At 34.5% G+C, this 14486-nt stretch overlaps 2 non-coding genes across 2 annotated transcripts; both read left to right on the plus strand.

Moving 5' to 3' along the window:
* The first annotated feature begins 5330 nt into the window (after window positions 1-5330).
* On the plus strand, window positions 5331-5436 carry LOC140876884 (small nucleolar RNA R71). Its single transcript, XR_012149114.1, has one exon. It is a non-coding gene; the product is annotated as a small nucleolar RNA R71 (small nucleolar RNA).
* A 4933-nt stretch (window positions 5437-10369) lies between these two features.
* LOC140876816 (small nucleolar RNA R71) lies at window positions 10370-10474 on the plus strand. The gene has a single exon (XR_012149048.1). It is a non-coding gene; the product is annotated as a small nucleolar RNA R71 (small nucleolar RNA).
* Window positions 10475-14486: the final 4012 nt, after the last annotated feature.

The following is a 14486-nucleotide window of genomic DNA, read 5'->3' on the forward strand; positions in this document are numbered from 1 at the left end:
TATATAATTTTTTGCTCTCTATTAACTGATTGTTAATACATCAATCTTAACTTCTCTTACTCATCTTCTTCTTGTATACTCCAATAAAAAGAGTTTTGCACTATAAATTTTATCTTGTGCAGTGTAAAACTTTCAAATATAAAACAAAAAAATCAATATGTACCTTGTAAAATACATCTGATCATGCATAAATTCCAAAATCATATATCTATTCATCCATTAATATTTAACCAATAAATAATAATTCTGAAATGTTGATGTTCTTTTAACTCTTGAACCAAACCTCACTCTAATATACCTAGCATGTGAATTTAATCATATACACTATCCCTATGAAATGTCGAGATTTTCGATAACTCCCCATAAAAAAATTTATTTAACAATTGACCAAATATTATTAACTACTGACAATAAAATGGTTAAAATTATTTTGTTTTGAAAAAAAATTATTTATTAACTCTATGTGTTTTCAAATCTTGAGCATATGTACCCTAAAAGCATGTACGAACAAGGTAATGATGATTAATATTTGAAAATCAGAATCACAAATAGATCATCGAGAATAAAAAAAAATTTAATTGCATATAATACCTCTATGAAATTTCAAATTTGCTAAAAACGACCTATGAAAAAAGAATAATATTCTATTAAATTTACGTGTTTTCAAGTCGTGTGCACATATATTCCCATGTTTTTAAATTTTGACCGTACATCCCCTTGTTCGTAAATAAATTTTATAGGATAGTGTGCTCAAAATTAGATGTGTCAAAAGGTCTAATGACGGGACGACCTACAACCCGTCGCAACCCACCATTATATCTTTGATTTGAAAAAATAATTCATTGTCATTCATTGAATCTACAATAATGTATTAAAACAAAAGTAATAATTTTATTAACATTTTTTTTCTCAAAAGGAAGGAAATCAAAGAGGAAAAATTATCTCAACCATATTGTTTTTTGTCTTTGATGCCATTGAAGAATTAGAAGCCAAAACTCAATCGGGCAGAAAAACAACACTGACCTTGTTCAGATATCAACTCCAAAAAATATTTAAAAAATAAATTGATTTCTTGTGACAATGGGGATTTCATCCATCAAATTTTATCGATTCGTATATATGGTGCTATTTGTTTCTGTTGCGTGTTTTTGCTCGCAAGCGCACGATGTCAAGTTATAATATAGGAATTAAGTCCAAGTCGATCCCACGGAGAATGAATAAATGATATTATATCAAATATTTGCAACTAATAAAATCTTAATCCTATGTAGAGCTACGAGAATGATTTGAGTCATATCAAACTAAAATTTGCAAGAAACAAAAATAAATAACCACGAGTTCACGAGATGAAAATTCAATAGGCGATGAATGCTAGAGGTTCGACTTCACTTGACTGTACACCACAATTTATTTCTAATGATTGTTTAATTATAAAATCTTCTAGTTTATTAGCCAAGAATTTCTATTATTTTCTACTACATCTCTCGAGTGATAGATTCTAAATCAATTATCATTCAATCTATGACCAGTAAATTGAAAGCATTAAAATCAGAAAAACACAAATAAACTGTGCGAAGAATTCAAATATATAAATCAAAATATCTCAATCATGGTTTTCAGTCAAGATCCGTCTACCTCTAGACTAAGAAATTAGTTCATAACAAATTCAAAGATCAAACAAAACTTGTTCTTCAAATAATCCATCAAACTAGAAAAATAGAGTTTAAAGGAAGACTAGAACGAAGTAAAATTAAGCTTTTCCGTCGCCTGATGCCGTCGTCTTCCGTCTTTGCATCAAATTCTCGAGCTCTTGTGCACTTCAAAACTCTCAATAGCCGTATCTATGCTCTGAAAACTTTATAAACCCTCGTATCCTCTCAAAATAAGCCATAAAATCCTTTTTAAACTCGATTAGAGACTTTCCATATTTTTGGATACTACGCAATGCTGGAGTGATAATTATTCGGCGCTGGGGCGCTCTGGACATGAATTTACGGGCGCTGGAGCGCTAGAAATATGGCACTGGGGCGCTACTTATTTTTCCATTTCACCATCTGCGCAGCATTTTTGTAAAAATCATTACTCAAGTTCTAGCCGTCGGATCGAGCTTAAATTTTGACAACAACTTTAAAACATCCTAATCTTCAATTTGAACGGTGAAGATTGGATTTGGATGTCTTAAACATTCCCAGTAATTTTCTGAAGTTTGTTGTCACGTAATTTGGCTTTCCGCTTCTTCTCTCTACTTTTGCGTCATTCCTTGCATCTCACAAAAACAACTAACACGCATAAAATCCACTCCATACATACAAAATCCAAGTCAAATATTATATAAATTAAGTGCATAAAATTCACTTATCAAATTCTCTCAAACTTAGACTTTTGCTAGTCCCGAGCAAAACAGTAATGAGCAATATAGTCGACCTCCGAATTTATACATTCCAAGATTCAATACACATGTCGGCTAATTTTCTCAAGAGTTCTCGTGTGTGTGTGATTTGCCAATCTTATCTACTCACCTAACTTTCGGTAAAATCATGAAATCCGTAAGCTTCATTAAATCATTATCTCCGCCCTCAAGTTTCAAAATACTCTCAACCAAGTTCAATATTTTACTCACACAGTCAACATGACTTTTTCGGTTAACATTAGGCTCAAGTATAATCAGCAAAAAATAAGCATCCATATGTATATCAATGTAAACAATGACTCATGATTCAAAGCAAAGGGTACTGAATATTTTCAATTTGTGCAGGATGATGAGTAGCAAAAAAATTTTTATTTGCATTGCGAGACATTATTCTTGAATTTCCTCTACTCCATACATCTCCATCCTTATGCCTTGTATTTGGACTAGAATTTCAATCCTTTTTTTTTTTTTCTTTTCAAGGCCTCCCCTCACCTTACTTTCTCCGCCATTACTTTTCTTTGAACTTTTTAGCTACTCAATTTGTTTTGAATTTTTCATGATTTATATAACTAACAAATGAATAATGGCTAAAAAGGCTCAACGAATTCAAAAATGCCTAAATCACTTCTGTGATCTTAAAAATCTACCTCAGTTTCAAGTAAAAATCACAAGAGTTAAGAATCAAATCCTATAATCCACATCACAAATCCACATAATTTTTTTTCTAATTGCTAGGAGTATCGAAAATCATGGCATTCGTGCATAAATGTGAGAGCTCAAGATTAAATATAGCTAACATAAACTTTTTCATCACACAAAATTTATTTTCATAATAGGCCAACACAATTACAACATCATGCATTTAACTCAAACTAACTCATTAGAAAAATTTCACAATTTTTAAACACCCCCCAAACTTAAATTGTGCATTGTCCTCAATGTACAGTATTCATTAAAAACAAGGAACACATACCTTAGGAACCAAGCGTCAGTACTCGGCACCATCTTAATCTTTCAAAACTCTTCATCAGGGGTGGCTCCTAAACTCTTTCAGCTCCATAATTTTTCACCTACACAATTCAAAATCATTATTAATGTCTAGTTTCCTCATGATAAAAATAAAAAAAAAACAACTAAAAGAAAATAAAAAACGCAAAAAAAAACTAGCTTGGGTTGCCTCCCAAGAAGCGCTTAGTTTATAGTCCATAGCCCGACTGTATTCCAATTCTAGCCCGGTTCCGCTTTATATTCAACAACCTTTTTAAACTTTGATTTCTTCTTCGTTTTCTTCTTCTTCTTTGGCACCTTCGGATCATTCTTCTTTGAATCTACCTCATGAACAAGTTTGGGATGACCATCTAGCTTCACAACTCGCTCAATCATGTATAATTCCTCGATGGGTGGATTACTTGATTTCTTGAATATGTTAAAAATAACTCTTTCGCCGTCCACACCCATCGACAACTCACCATTCTTCACCTCAATCTTGGCATCAGCAGTGGCCAAGAAAGGTCTCCCCAATATCAGTGGCATATTTGCATCCTCTTCCATATCTAGCACAACAAAATCCACCGGAAAAATAAATTTATCTATTTTTACCAAAACATCTTCAATGATTTCAAGCGGATATGTGATAGATCTATCAGCTAGTTGCAATGCGATCATTGTGGGCTTCACCTCGTCAAGTCCTAAGCTCCTGAAAACAGACAAAGGCATCAGGTTAATGCTAGCTCCTACATCGCAAAGTGCACTATTAAAATAAGAAGAACCAATAGTGCAAGGAATAGTAAAACTCCCTGGATCCTTCAGCTTTTGTGGCATCTTTTTTTGGAGCACAACACTACATTCTTCAGTTAAGCTCACCACCTCATTCTCTTGCAGCCTTTTTTTCTTGGACATCACCTCTTTAATAAACTTTGCATAATTCGGCATTTGTGCCAAAGCATCAGCAAAAGGGATGTTGATATGTATCTTCTTGATAATCTCCAAGAATTTTGAGAACTGCTCGTCCACTGTCTTCTTCTTGAACCTTTGGGGGTATGGAAGAGGAGGTTTGTACATCGGTTTCTGCTCAGGTTCAGACTCTTTCTCCTCGACCTTCTTCTCGTCAACTGCAACTTTTTTAGACGTCTTGCTCTCATATATTCCCTCTTCATTATCCACCTGCTTCCCACTCCTCAACGTGATAGCATTATACTGCTCCTTGGGATTCACCTCAGTATTACTTGGGAATTGGCATCTGTTATTATCTTTCAGTGCGTTCGCCAACTGCCCAATGCTAGTCTCCATGGATTTCAATACAACACCCATGTTGGCCATGTGCGTCTCTAAGCTGTCCATGCGAGTCTCAGTCCTTGCCATCCTCTTGCTTGATTCCTGCACAAAAGCATTAACAACATCCTCCAAAGGAGGCTTACCCTCACCCTTATTTGTATTGTATCCCGGAGGAGGATTCAACACATTATTATTATTTGCATATGAAAAATTCTCATGATTACGCAAACTAGGATGATATTGATTGGGTACAGGATTACCTCGATAGTTGTTGTAATTTCTGTTGGTCACATATTGAGCTTGCTTCACACTCTCAAATCCATCAGCAGAATTTACTGCAGTTGCTAGCGACTCTGTCTTAATAGAACTTTGATTCCCTTTGGTCAGTGCAGCCAACTGTGTAGAAATAGTATCCATCTGAGCAGTCAAAGCAGTGAATGCATCAACCTCATGAATTCCAGCAGACTTCCTTATTACAGATCTCTCACTCGGCCATTGATAACTGTTAACAGTCATTTTCTCAAGCATATTATAAGCATTTTCAGGAAATTTAGAAAATATTGAACCTCCAGCTGCAGCATCCACAGAAATCCTCGTTGGGCCATTCAAACCATTGTAGAATAACTCAATCTGTTCCCAATCCGAAAAATTATGGTTTGGACACTTCCTAAACAACTCCTTGTACCGCTTCCAAGCTTCATAAAGCTGCTCAAAATCTTGCTGTTTGAAAGTAGTGATCTCAATTTTCAGCTGGGAAGACTTGGCAGGCGGAAAATACTTAGCCAGAAATTTAGATGTCATGTCCTCCCATGTAGTGATGCTTCCAAGAGGTAGTGACTGCAACCAACTACGAGCATTGTCCCTAAGAGAGAACAAGAACAATCGTAGTCTGATGGTGTCCTCAGTAACACCATGAATCTTCACTGTGTCAGCAATCTCCAGAAAAGTACGCAGATGCAGATTTGGATCTTCAGTAGCTGCACCCCTGAACTGATTCTGCTGCACCATATTAATCAGTGCTGGCTTCAACTCAAAATTATTTGTCAGGATGTTCTGCCGAGCTATCCCATAATAATGATTATTGATCATCGGTCGAAAGTGATCTCTGATCGGCACCGGAGCATTATTGACTGCTCTTTCCCTTTTTTTAGCCATTTGTTGCAACTTTTCTCTTCTAGCTTTTCTCAAAGCTTTAGCAGTTTTTTCGATTTCCGGATCAAACTTTGGCTTTTTCTCATAAACTGCATAGACAGGAAAAATTTTAAAATTAGAACCAACAAAATAAAATAAAATGCTCTAAATCAAAATTAAGACTAATTAGCACAATTTAATATAAATCAAATAAAATTCAATCCCCGGCAACGGCGCCAAAAACTTGTTGCATGTTTTTTGCTCGCAAACACACGATGTCAAGTTATAATATAGGAATTAAGTCCAAGTCGATCCCACGGAGAATGAATAAATTATATTATATCAAATATTTGCAACTAATAAAATCTTAATCCTATGTAGAGATACGAGAATGATTTGAGTTATATCAAACTAAAATTTGCAAGAAACAAAAATAAATAACCACGAGTTCACGAGATGAAAATTCAATAAGCGATGAATGCTAGAGGTTTGACTTCACTTGACTGTACACCATAATTTATTTCTAATGATTGTTCAATTATAAAATCTTCTAATTTATTAGACAAGAATTCCTATTATTTTCTACTACCTCTCTCGAGTGATAGATTTTAAATCAATTATCATTCAATCTATGGCCAGTAAATTGAAAGCATTAAAATCAGGAAAACACAAATAAACTGTGCGAAAAATTCAAATATATAAATCAAAATATCTCAATCATGGTTTCCAGTCAAGATCCGTCTACCTCTAGACTAAGAAATTAGTTCATAACAAATTCAAAGATCAAACAAAACTTGTTCTTCAAATAATCCATCAAACTAGAAAAATAGAGTTTAAAGAAAAACTAGAACGAAGTAAAATTAAGATTTTACGTCGCCTGATGTCGCCATCTTCCGTCTTCGCATCAAATTCTCGAGCTCTTGTGCACTTCAAAACTCTCAATAGCCGTATCTATGCTCTGAAAACTTTATAAACCCTCGTATCCTCTCAAAACAAGCCATAAAATCCTTTTTAAACTCGATTAGAGACTTTTCATATTTTTGGAGACTACGCAGCGCTGGAGCGCTAATTATTCGGCGCTGGGGCACTCAAGTTTTGTATTTTATTTTTCAATGAAAGACGTCTGGCGCTGGAGCACTCAAAAGGCGGCGCTGAAGTGCTTTGGACATGAATTTACGGGCGCTGGAGCGCTAGGAATATGGCGCTGGGGCGCTACTTGTTCTTCCATTTTACCATCTGCGCAGCATTTTTGTAAAAATCATAACTCAAGTTCTAGCCGTCGGATCGAGCTGAAATTTTGACAACAACTTTAAAACATCATAATCTTTAATTTGAACAGTGAAGATTGGATTTGGATTTCTTAAACATGTCCAGTAATTTTATGAAGTTTGATGTCACGTAATTCGGCTTTCCGCTTCTTCTCTCTACTTTTGCGTCATTCCTTGCATCTCACAAAAACAACAACTAACACGCATAAAATCCACTCCATACATAACAAAATCCAAGTCAAATCATATATAAATTAAGTGCATAAAATTCACTTTCAAATCCCCTCAAACTTAGACTTTTGCTAGTTTCGAGCAAAACAATAATGAGCAATATAGTCGACCTCCGAATTTATACATTCCAAGATTCAATACACATGTCGGCTAATTTTCTCAAGAGTTCTCGTGTGTGTGTGATTTGCCAATCTCATCTACTCACCTAACTTTCGATAAAATCATGCAATACGTAAGCTTCATAAAATCATTATCTCCGCCTTCAAGTTTCAAAATACTCTCAACCAAGTTCAATCTTTTACTCACACAGATCAACAGGACTTTTTCGGTTAACATTAGGCTCAAGTATAATCAGCAGGAGATAAGCATCCATATGTATATCAATGTAAACAATGACTCATGATTCAAAGCAAAGGGTACTGAATATTTTCAATTTGTGCAGGATAATGAGTAGCTAAAATTTTTTATTTGCATTGCGAGACATTATTCTTGAATTTCTTCTACTCCATACATCTCCATCTTTATGTCTTGTATTTGGACTAGAATTTCAATCCATTTTTTTTCTTTTCAAGGCCTCCCCTCACCTTACTTTCTCCGCCATTACTTTTCTTTGAACTTTTTAGCTACTCAATTTGTTTTGAATTTTTCATAATTTATATAACTAACAAATGAATAATGGGTAAAAAGGCTCAACGAATTCAAAAATGCCTAAATCACTTCTGTGATATTAAAAATCTACCTCAGTTTCAAGTAAAAATCACAAGAGTTAAGTATCAAATCCTCTAATCCACATCACAAATCCACATAATTTTTTTTCTAATTGCTAGGAGTATCGAAAATCATGGCATTCGTGCATAAATGTGAGAACTCAAGATTAAATATAGCTAACATAAAATTTTTCATCACACAAAATTTATTTTCATAATAGGCCAACACAATTACAACATCATGCATTTAACTCAAACTAACTCATTAGAAAATTTTCACAATTTTTAAACACCCCCCAAACTTAAATTGTGCATTGTCCTCAATGTACAGTATTCATTAAAAACAAGGGACACATACCTTAGGCACCAAGCGTCAGTACTCGGCACCATCTTAATCTTTCAAAACTCTTCATCAGGGGTGGCTCCTAAACTCTTTCAGCTCCATAATTTTTCACCTACACAATTCAAAATCATTATTAATATTTAGTTTCCTCATGATAAAAATAAAAACAAAAACAAAAACAACTAAAAGAAAATAAAAAAACGCAAAAAAAAATAGCTTGGGTTGCCTCCCAAGAAGCGCTTAGTTTATAGTCCATAGCCCGACTGTATTTCAATTTTAGCCCGGTTCCGCTTTGTTGAGGGTCTTTCCTTTCGCTTTCACCCTCCAAATATATTCAAAAACCTTTTTAAACTTTGATTTCTTCTTCGTTTTCTTCTTCTTCTTTGGCACCTTTGGATCATTCTTCTTTGAATCTACCTCATGAACAAGTTTGGGATGACCATCTAGTTTCACAACTCGCTCAATCATGCATAATTCCTCGATGGGTGGATTACTTGATTTCTTGAATATGTTAAAAATAACTCTTTCTCCGTCCACACCCATCGACAACTCACCATTCTTCACCTCAATCTTGGCATCAGCAGTGGCCAAGAAAGGTCTCTCCAATATCAGTGGCATATTTGCATCCTCCTTCATATCTAGCACAACAAAATCCGCCGAAAAAATAAATTTATCTATTTTTACCAAAACATCTTCAATGATTCCAAGCGAACATGTGATAGATCTATCAGCTAGCTGCAATGCGATCATTGTGGGCTTCACCTCGCCAAGTCCTAAGCTCCTGAAAACAGACAAAGGCATCAGGTTAATGCTAGCTCCTAGATCGCAAAGTGCACTATTAAAATAAGAAGAACCAATAGTGCAAGGAATATTAAAACTCCCTGGATCCTTCAGCTTTTGTGGCATCTTCTTTTGGAGCACAACACTACATTCTTCAGTTAAGCTCACCACCTCATTCTCTTGCAGCCTTTTTTTCTTGGACATCACCTCTTTAATAAACTTTGCATAATTTGGAATTTGTGCCAAAGTATCAGCAAAAGGGATGTTGATATGTATCTTCTTGAAAATCTCCAAGAATTTTGAGAACTGCTCGTCCACTTCCTTCTTCTTGAACCTTTGGGGGTATGGAAGAGGAGGTTTGTACATTGGTTTCTGCTCAGGTTCAGACTCTTTCTCCTCGACCTTCTTCTCGTCAACTGCAACTTTTTCAGACGTCTTGCTCTCATATTTTCCCTCTTCATTATCCATCTGCTCCCCACTCCTCGACGTGATATCATTACACTGCTCCTTGGGATTCACCTCAGTATTACTTGGGAATTGGCATCTGTTATTATCTTTCAGTGCGTTCGCCAACTGCCCAATGCTAGTCTCCATGAATTTCAATACAGCACCCATGTTGGCCATGTGCGTCTCTAAGCTGTCTATGCGAGTATCAGTCCTTGCCATCCTCTTGCTTGATTCCTGCACAAAAGCATTAACAACATCCTCCAAAGGAGGCTTACCCTCACCCTTATTTGTATTGTATCCCGGAGGAGGATTCAACACATTATTATTATTTGCATATGAAAAATTCTCATGATTACGCAAACTAGGATGATATTGATTGGGTACAGGATTACCTCGATAGTTGTTGTAATTTCTGTTGTTCACATATTGAGCTTGCTCCACACTCTCAAATCCATCAGCAGAATTTACGGCAATCGCTAGCGATGCTGTCTTAATAGAACTTTGATTCCCTTTGGTCAGTGCAGCCAACTGTGTAGAAATAGTAGACATCTGAGCAGTCAAAGCAGTGAATGCATCAACCTCATGAATTCCAGCAGACTTCCTTATTACAGATCTCTCACTCGGCCACTGATAACTGTTAACAGTCATTTGCTCAAGCATATCATAAGCATGTTCAGGAAATTTAGAAAATATTGAACCTCCAGCTGCAGCATCCACAGAAATCCTCGTTGGGCCATTCAAACCATTGTAGAATAACTCAATCTGTTCCCAATCCAGAAAATTATGGTTTGGACACTTCCTAAGAAACTCCTTGTACCGCTATCAAGCTTCATAAAGCGCTCAAAATCTTGCTGTTTGAAAGTAGTGATCTCAATTTTCAGCTGGGCAGACTTGGCGGGCGGAAAATACTTAGCCAAAAATTTAGATGTCATGTCCTCCCATGTAGTGATGCTTCCAATAGGTAGTGACTGCAACCAACTACGAGCATTGTCCCTAAGAGAGAACAAGAACAATCGTAGTCTGATGGTATCCTTAGTAACACCATGAATCTTCACTGTGTCAGCAATCTCCAGAAAAGTACGCAGATGCAGATTTGGATCTTCAGTAGCTGCACCCCTGAACTGATTCTGCTGCACCATATTAATCAGAGCTGACTTCAACTCAAAATTATTTGCCGTGATGTTCTGCCGAGCTATCCCATAATAATGATTATTGATCACCAGTCGAAAGTGATCTTTGATTGGCACCGGAGCATTATTGACAGCTCTTTCCCTTTCTTCAGTCATTTGTTGCAGCTCTTCTCTTCTAGCTTTTCTCAAAGCTTTAGCAGTTTTTTCGATTTCTCAAACTTTGGCTTTTTCTCATAAACTGCATAGACAAGAAAAATTTTAAAATTAGAACCAACAAAATAAAATAAAATGCTCTAAATCAAAATTAAGACTAATTAGCACAATTTAATATAAATCAAATAAAATTCAATCCCCGAAAACGACGCCAAAAACTTGTTGCATGTTTTTTGCTCGCAAACGCACGATGTCAAGTTATAATATAGGAATTAAGTCCAAGTCGATCCCACGGATAATGAATAAATGATATTATATCAAATATTTGCAACTAATAAAATCTTAATCCTATGTAGAGATACGAGAATGATTTGAGTTATATCAAACTAAAATTTGCAAGAAACAAAAATAAATAACCACGAGTTCACGAGATGAAAATTCAATAAGCGATGAATGCTAGAGGTTCGACTTCACTTGACTGTACACCACAATTTATTTCTAATGATTGTTCAATTATAAAATCTTCTAGTTTATTAGCCAAGAATTCCTATTATTTTCTAATACCTCTCTCGAGTGATAGATTCTAAATCAATTATCATTCCATATATGACCAGTAAATTGAAAGCATTAAAATCAAAAAAACACAAATAAAATGTGCGAAGAATTCAAATATATAAATCAAAATATCTCAATCATGGTTTCCAGTCAAGATCCGTCTACCTCTAGACTAAGAAATTAGTTCATAACAAATTCAAAGATCAAACAAAACTTGTTCTTCAAATAATCCATCAAACTAGAAAAATAGAGTTTAAAGAAAAACTAGAACGAAGTAAAATTAAGCTTTTCCGTCGCCTGATGCCGCCGTCTTCCGTCTTCTCATCAAATTCTCGAGCTCTTGTGCACTTCAAAACTCTCAATAGCCGTATCTATGCTCTGAAAACTTTATAAACCCTCGTATCCTCTCAAAATAAGCCATAAAATCCTTTTTAAACTCGATTAGAGACTTTCCATATTTTTGGAGACTACGCAGCGCTGGAGCGCTAATTATTCGGCGCTGGGGCACTCAAGTTTCGTATTTTATTTTTCAATGAAAGACGTCTGGCGCTGGAGCGCTCAAAAGGAGGCACTGGAGTGCTCTGGACATGAATTTACGGGCGCTGGAGCGCTAGGAATATGGAGTTGGGGTGCTACTTGTTCTTCCATTTCACCATCTGCGCAGCATTTTTGTAAAAATCATAACTAGAGTTCTAGCCGTCGGATCGAGCTGAAATTTTGACAGCAACTTTAAACATCCTAATCTTCAATTTGAACGGTGAAGATTGGATTTGGATGTTCTAAAAATTCCCAGTAATTTTCTGAAGTTTGCTGTCACGTAATTCGGCTTTCCGCTTCTTCTCTCTACTTTTGCGTCATTCCTTGCATCTCACAAAAACAACAACTAACACGCATAAAATCCACTCCATACATAACAAAATCCAATTCAAATCATATATAAATTAAGTGCATAAAATTCACTTATCAGTTTCTTTATCACGTTATTCCATTCCTCCCCCACAATTTTCGCAATCTTAATTTAAAATAATGCAAGGATTGTGAAGATCGAGTAATAAATCTAAAATATTACAAAAGTGACATCATCTTTAATTACCTCCAAAATATTATTGTTCTACGCTGACAAAACTTCTTGACACTCGTTAAAGAAATGAAATATGCATAAAACAGTTTCATTGGTTTCAAAGGATCTCTAAGTTTCCTACGAAAGCAAGAATAAAAAAATATGCAAAAAAATATCACAAAACCAAGAAATTTAATAAATCAATAAAATATTGAAGTTTTCTGTGATTTCTTTTGTTTTCTTCCTATGTTTCATGTTTACACCAAGAGATACTGTTCCGTTTTGCATCCAATCATGTAACTTATAACAGAACATGAGAACGATAGTTTTGAATAATAAACATAATTACCATAGTTATATTTTTTTTTTTGACGTGGAAACCCGCAGCCGCTACCTTCGGTGTGCACTGGATTACCATAGCTATATTGTTTTATACATTAGCGTATCTCTCACGTAAAATATCAAAATACTTGGCTGTTTTATAGATTCAATTTAGCTGAATTCGAGTACATAACCGGCAACTTCAATGCTATTTATTAGCTTTGTAAGGTCCGATTCAAACTTTGATTTGTCAAAATAATTTGTAGATCATTGTTTGTCTTTGTAACACATGTTGAATCATTCTATTTCGATAATCGGGCTGAGAGATGCAGACAAAATATTAGAGCTGGTTTTACTAAGTTGGTTAATTGATGTTTTAATTCGACCGAGGTAGATATTGAGACCAATATTTCGCCTGAATAAAATACAAATGCACTCTGCCGACATGAACTATGATTTGTAGATTTTTGAGTTGGCTGTTCAACCGACTTGATGGCTGATCATTTGGATTATCGATATATGAGATATTATCGAAATACTTTAGCTTGCCATAAATTCATCTTAGCTGGATTTGAGTTGCATCTTCTCAAAACTTCCAAAATTTGATCTATCAACTACACAGTTGCGTAAATATGTTAAAAACACTAACAAGCTTCGTTACCATCAAAGTAAGATTGATTGTGTTTCCATTCCCAACAATCTCTCCCATTTGATGACCACAAAATTTGAATAAAAATATGAACTTTGAAAACTCAAGTACTATATGACATTAAAAATTATATTTTATTTAACACGTTTATTTTAGCATAAGTATTTATTGGTTTTCCGAACTTTGGTTTTCTATCCTTCGGTTTACTTTTGTTTCAGTAAATTTATTGTCGTTATTTATATTTATTTCTATCCATATGGTCTTCTGTATTGAATTTAATATTATCATATAAAGTTGACTCTTAAATTTAAATATATATTCTTATTATATATATATATATATATATATATAATAAGAATAAAATTAACTCTAATTAATTTCTCTTAAACTTTGAATGAATTAATTTTGATTCATAATTTGGCAACCATAACCAAGCATGCTCTCATCGTTAAGCATATTGGGGATACAATTAGATCAAGCTAAAATATTTAGCTTTTATTTTAATTTTAAAATTAAATAATAAAAAATTATTAATTTATTAATTTATTTATAATAAAATATCACATATAACTTTAAGCAACTACAATGCAACACAGAAAAATAAAAAAACATTGACCAATCTTAATAAATCAATAATCCAAATTTACCCCTATTTTGCTCTCATTTTTTTCACACATTGCCAACGCTAAAAGCACAAAGGTTACTCATTTTTAAATGATGCAAAATATAAATGCAACACAAACAACAAAGATGACAACTCGTAAATTGTGCAAATAGGTTAATCTAACTAAATATAATCAACGCAACTCGAAAAAATAAAAACATTGACCAATCTAATTAATAAATCAATAATCCAAATTTACTCCTATTTTTGCTCTCATTTTTTTCACACATTGTCCACGCTAAAAGCACACACCAAAAAGAAATAAAGTGCTCAATCGTAAATTCATAGTCAAGAATTTTAGCCCTTTTATTGGCTCTTTTTATAGAAAAAATAGATTAATAGAAAAATAGATATAAGCTCCTA

The sequence above is a fragment of the Henckelia pumila genome, chromosome 1, assembly GCF_033568475.1.
Source record: "Henckelia pumila isolate YLH828 chromosome 1, ASM3356847v2, whole genome shotgun sequence".
Lineage (NCBI taxonomy): Eukaryota > Viridiplantae > Streptophyta > Magnoliopsida > Lamiales > Gesneriaceae > Henckelia > Henckelia pumila.